This window comes from Dipteris shenzhenensis, chromosome 7 (genome assembly GCF_047967505.1).
Source record: "Dipteris shenzhenensis isolate YYH24624 ecotype China chromosome 7, Dip_SZ_1.0, whole genome shotgun sequence".
NCBI classification, from domain to species: Eukaryota; Viridiplantae; Streptophyta; class Polypodiopsida; order Gleicheniales; family Dipteridaceae; genus Dipteris; species Dipteris shenzhenensis.
The window spans coordinates 47,916,935-47,923,240 of NC_141602.1; positions in this window are offsets into that span (position 1 = coordinate 47,916,935).

Consider the following 6,306-nt stretch of genomic DNA (forward strand, 5'->3'; position numbering starts at 1 on the left):
AAAGAACAAATAAGGGATGTGCTTATTCAAAAGAAGCAGATTAAACCCTTGGTAGGGATTGAAGCTAAGCCTGCAAATATGTCTGAGGATGATTGGAATGAGTTGGATGCATTAGAAAAGTCTACTATTAGACTTCATCTTGTAGAGTCAGTTTATTTCACAGTAGTAAATGAGCAGACTACGAAATATTTGTGGAAGAAACTGTGTGCCACTTATGAGCAGGAAACTGCCTCTAATAAAGTTTACCTCATGAAGAGGTTGTTTGAGCTGCAGATGAAGGAAGGGGTCTCCATTGCTTCTCACTTGAATGAATTCAATATTATTTTCAGCCAGCTTTAGGCTCAGAAGATGAATTTTGATGTGGAGACTAAGGCAATATTTCTCTTATATGTTCATTGCCATCCTCATGGGATACCTTCCGTACAGCTGTCAGTAACTCTGCACCTGGTGGAGTACTAAAATTTGATGATGTTGTGGGTAGCTTGTTGGCCAAGGAGATTAGACGGAAGTCTATGGACGGCAACAAGCAGGATGCAGCCTTAAATGTGCAAAGGGGTAGATCACAGTTCAGGAGGAAGTCCCAAGAAAGAGGGAAGTCTCGTAGCAAATCCAGGGCACAAAACATTGAGTGTTACCATTGTGGCAAGAAGGGCCATATGAAAAAGGACTACTACAAGCTGAAAAGAGAGCAAAAGGATAAGAAAAAGAATGCAAATTGGGGTGCAAATCAAAAGGAATAGAGTCCAAGGGAGGACAAAGGAAAAGTGAAGATCGAGTAGATCAATGCAGTCACACATGATAGTGACAATGACGTTCTCTTCATGTCTAGTTTATCTACAGAGTTGCTTACCACTTCAGATGATGCATATTCCCAGGATTGGATTTTGGATTTTGGTGCTTCATTCCATGTTACTCCCCATAGGGAATGGTTCTCCACTTATGACAGTGGAAAGATAGGTTGTGTGCATCTTGGAAATGACTATGCATGTGACATAGTGGGAGCAGGTGACATAAAGTTTTCTTTTGCAAATGGGTCTGCATTTGTTTTGAAACATGTGAGACATGTGCCTAAGCTGACCAAGAGTCTTATTTTAGTGGGTCAGCTAGATGATGCTGGTTTTCACACCACTTTTGGCTTTCAGAGTTGGAAAATTCAGAAGGGCTCTATGCTTTTGGCCAGGGGTGCGCCAAGTGTGGGAATTCGTATCCCTTACATGTATCAGGGGTATTTGATCATGTTGTTGCAGTAACCAAGCAGCCAAGCACTTCTTTGTGGCATTGCAGGTTGGGGCACATGAGCCAAAATGGAATGAAACTCTTATGCCGTTTGGGTTATGTACCGCATTTGAGTTTCTCTGATTTTGAATTTTGTGAGCACTGTCTCTATGGGAAGCAGACTAAATCAGCCCATAAAAGAAGGGGAAAGAAAGAGTTTGAAAAGCTTGATTTGGTGCATTCAAACGTATGTGGTCCCATGCCTACATGGTCATTAGGCGGGGCTGAATACTATGTGACATTCATTGATGATGCAACTAGGAAAGTGTGAGCTTATGCTATAGCTCGGAAGAGTGATGTGTTCTAGGTATTTCAGAAATGGCTGGCCTTGGTTGAAAATTAGTCAGGTAGAACGCTTAAATGCCTACGGACTGACAATGGTGGAGAGTATCTCTCTCATGACTTTCAGCATTTCTGTGATAGACGTGGGATTAAGAGGGAGATTACATCCCCTCGTACTCCAGAGCAAAATCCAGTTGTAGAAAAGATGAACCGTACCATTCAAGAAAGGTTGCAATGCATGCTTTCCAATGCAAGTCTTTCTGGTGGTTTTTGGGCTGAGGCAATGAAGGCTGCAGTGCATGTGATCAATAGATCACCTAGTAGGAGTTTGGATGGTGGTATTCCTGAAGAAGCATGGAGTGGCAAGAAGCCCTCTTACTCTCATTTGCGTATATTTGGGTGCGAGGCATATGCACATGTGCCAAAAGAGCTTCGAAAGAAGCTAGATCCTAAGTCTAGGAAATGCATCTTTCTGGGTTATGGTGAAAGTGGAGAGATGGGCTATCGTCTCTGGGATCCAGAAGCTGCAAAGAAGATCATACACAGCCATGATGTAGTCTTCAATGAGAAGAAGATGCATAAGGCACCCATGAGGGATGTGGAAATGAGGAGAATCACTTTCCAGGATGTGAATCGACCTGCATATGTTGATAGACAACAAGCTGTCCATGCACCAAATGTGCAGGAAATGGTACCACCAAGTACTCCCATAGGTATACAATCAAGGGTAGATGATGGATCATCTATTGGTGGAAATGATGAGCTTATGCAAATGGGACAACAAGCTGAAATGCCCTTGAGAAGATCTTCTAGAGTGTCTAGACCGCCTGATAAGTTTGTTCCAGGGGTAGACTATGTGATGCTTACTGATTGCAGGGAGCCTTCTTGCTACAAAGAGGCTATGATGCGCGAGGATCAACGCAAGTGGGAGTATGCTATGCAATTAGAGATGAGTTCACTTATGAAGAATAAGACTTGGGACTTGGTTTCTTTTCCACATGGAAAGAAAGCATTGCCATGTAAATGGGTCTACAAAATGAAGGTCACAAGTGATGATGTGCCTAGGTACAAGGCCCATTTGGTTGCTAAAGGATTCAAGCAAGAGAAGGGTGTGGACTTTGATGAGATATTCTCTCCGGTTGTGAAGATGACCACACTTATATGCATGCTTGGACTAGTGGCAGTAGAGGATATGGAGCTTATGCAGATGGATGTCAAGACAGCTTTCTTGCATGGGGATTTGCATGAGGAAATTTACATGGTGCAGCCAGAAGGCTTTGAAGAAAAGGGCAAAGAGCATTTAGTTTGCAAGCTGAAGAAGTGTCTCTATGGTCTTAAGCAAGTGCCTAGAGAATGGTATCAGAAGTTTGATGCTTTCATTTGGTCCCAGGGTTTTAGAAGGAGTGAAATTGATCACTGCCTCTACACTAAAAGGGCTAAGGATAATAGCCTGATAATCTTGGCACTATATGTGGATGATATGCTATTGGCTAGCAAGAATACTTATGAGCTAGATGCATTAAAGGCCAAGTTGCATGAGGCCTTTGATATGAAGGATTTGGGATTTGCAGGTCATATTCTTGGTATGCGCATCATGCGTGATCGGAAGAGGAAACTCCTTTGGCTTTCACAAAAAGAGTATGTTACAAAAGTATTGCAGCGTTTCAATAAGGAGGGGGGGAAGGCGGTGAGTACCCCATTGCCTCCATATGTGAAACTGAGTCACACAGATAGTCCTAAATCAGATGAGAAGAGGGCCATGATGGCCAAGGTTCCTTATGCATCAGCAGTTGGGAGTCTTATGTATGCTATGATAGCTACTAGACCAGACATTGCATTTGCAGTGGGAGGGATGCGTCAATTTTACGAGCAAAAACCTATGAGCAGGTTTATCCGAGCATGTTTTTCAAGAGATTTTTAAAAATGTTTTTCTTTAGGAAACATGGTTTTTACACTTTTATTTTGACTAGAAACATTCCTCATAATCACTCTCAATGTAATAATACTATAATGCATATATAATTACTTATTAACACATTTATATCATATGGCAATATCTTTTTAGTGTTTTTATAGCATATTTATGGACATGTTTCTAAAGAAGTTTAAATTACTATAAATAAGTATTAACTTAGGCTTATATATCAATCTCATAAAATACATGTAATATTTAATACTATATATGAAAGATTTTCCAAAATATAACTCCATAGATGTGCTCAAATGGGGTGTTCCGATCAATTTGAGTGGTTGAATGACTATATTTGGACATTGGATATGAAAGTTATGTCACTTTTAAAAGTGCTGTCCAAGGTAGTTTTGCCAGCGAAACTACCTTGGGAGACTTGCTTCAAAGGGGTTTTGCTGGCGAAACTACCTGGATGGCTTGCTTCAATGAGTTTTATTTGAAGAAACTCTTTCATGAAGATAGGTTGAGAGAGGGTTTTCAATGTCACCTCCTATTAAGTAAAAGTTGTAAGGAGGATCATAAGGGAATTTTCATAGAGAAGTCTACTCTACATGTGGGTTTCTTCAAAAGCCATCCCATTATGCTCTCACCATTCCTACAGATTCACCTAAAGATTTTTGTATAAAATAGGCATTGCTATAATACTTTGCATATTTCTAAGTGAAACTATGTTTTCTTCTGATCGATTTTTGCCATATTTATGCATAGTTGGAAGCTTTTTTTTTCCTTCGCTCGGACGCTCGGAAGATTTCGCTCAGAAAATGCTCATCCCCCAGTGGGAGTTGTTAGCCGGTATATGGCTAATCCTGGAAAGAGGCATTGGGAGGCAGTTAAGTGCATCATGAGGTACATGAAGGGTACCAAGGAGATGTGCATCTGCTTTGGTAGAGGAGACATGCGTGTACTTGGGTAAACAGATTCAGATTATGCATGGCATGTGGATAGTAGGAGATCCACTTCTGGTTATGTGTTCACCTTTGCAGGTGGTGTAGTGTCGTGGATGTCTCATGCACAGAAGTGCGTTGCTTTGTCTACCACAGAGGCTGAGTATGTTTTGCAGCCACAGAGGGTTGCAAGGAGGCTATATGGCTTGATCGGCTGGTGGGAGATTTGGGGATTCATACAAGTGTACCGAAATTGCATAGTGATTCCATGAGTGCTATTCAGCTAGCACGGAATCCGGTCTTTCATGCAAAGACCAAACACATTGAGGTCAAGTACCATTTCATCAGGGAGGTACTTGAGGACAAGCGCATAGAGCTTGTCAAGGTTCATACAGATGATAACCCTGCAGATATGCTGACGAAGAGTCTACCTAGTCAGCGGTTTGAGTATTGTCGTGTATTGATGGGCATTGGATAGTATGATCACTGGTTGTTCTCCCTTAAAGGCACATTGTCCTTTAAGTGGGAGGTTGTGGGGGTTAAAGGTCACTGTGCCTTTACCACGGTTATGTACAATACTCAAACACATATATAAATGAATGAAAAATAAGATTAGGGTGGTTCTGCACCCACCAAACTTGTGTGGCTCTCTGTCTCTCTCTTTCCTTCTTCCATTCTTGCTTCTGTTGAGAGCACTCTCAGAAGGTTCCACCCCAGGATGAAGAAGGTGTTTATTAAATCATTTTTATAATTTTGTTCAATTGCTATGGAAACTTATTTGGGTTGCAAATTGACCGATCAAATTTATATGCACAGTTGTTGTAGAGATTCCAGGTCGTGTTGACAAAGAACATGAGGAAAGCATTGGCCAAGACCAAATTATAATCATTTCTCATTTCATGAGAATTGATTGCTATACAATTAGTCATTGTGATATCATTTTCATTACTACAAGAAAATGATATATGGTCATAATTGTCATATTGTATATCACAAGAATTAGGATGGTTGTGAAAGAGATGATCACTTATGTCTTTCATCGTCCATCACTTATGGATGACACTGTGTGTTTGCTTTGTAATTGTGCCATTGGAGACTATATTTCCATGGGATTGGACTTTGTTGATGGGAAGAAGAATGGTGCGTACACACAAGCTCATGTGTTTTTCTTAATAGTGGCTCAAAAAGACACACACTAGAGGATTTGGCAAGAAGGTGAAGTGGGTTGCAAACTTTATGTTGCTTGACTTTCCGACTAGATTTTAGATTTGTGGAGATGTTAGCATCCCATCATGGAACAGACTCACAGAGGATCACATTAAGTATGGCACAGCTATGGCTATAGCGACGTTGGGTGATGACGGGTGGTTGGACCTTATTCGTACATTGGCAAGTAAGCTTCTATTTACTTCCATTTACTTCATCGTTTTAATTTATTTCCATTTAAGACATAGAGCGTGGATTCTCTTTGACAATATGGGTATTTTGCATGATTTGTATATGAAGGACCATGTATTACATGGATGGAACAATATGTTTGTGCACAAGGATTGGAGGTGGACCATCGTGTATTTGTGCTAGAAAAGATTCCATATGGTCACATAAATTAACATGAAGGAGAAGATTTGTTGGTGAGTTGGGTTCATGAAGTTTCTTCTAATCATTTTTTGATGTATGTCAATGACATATGTTCCTCACCTTATAGATGCTATCCATCATGCTTGTGTTTGTGAGGCGTGTGGGTGATAAACCACCAACATTCCATCCGGAGAGTAAACCTCTTTTTGACAAGTTGAATGTTTGCCAAATGAGTGACCACTGGACTCATTATCTCCTTTACATACAAAAGATAGTTCGGGAGCATTAGAGAGATCTGCTAGTTTCATTGAGTGTCTA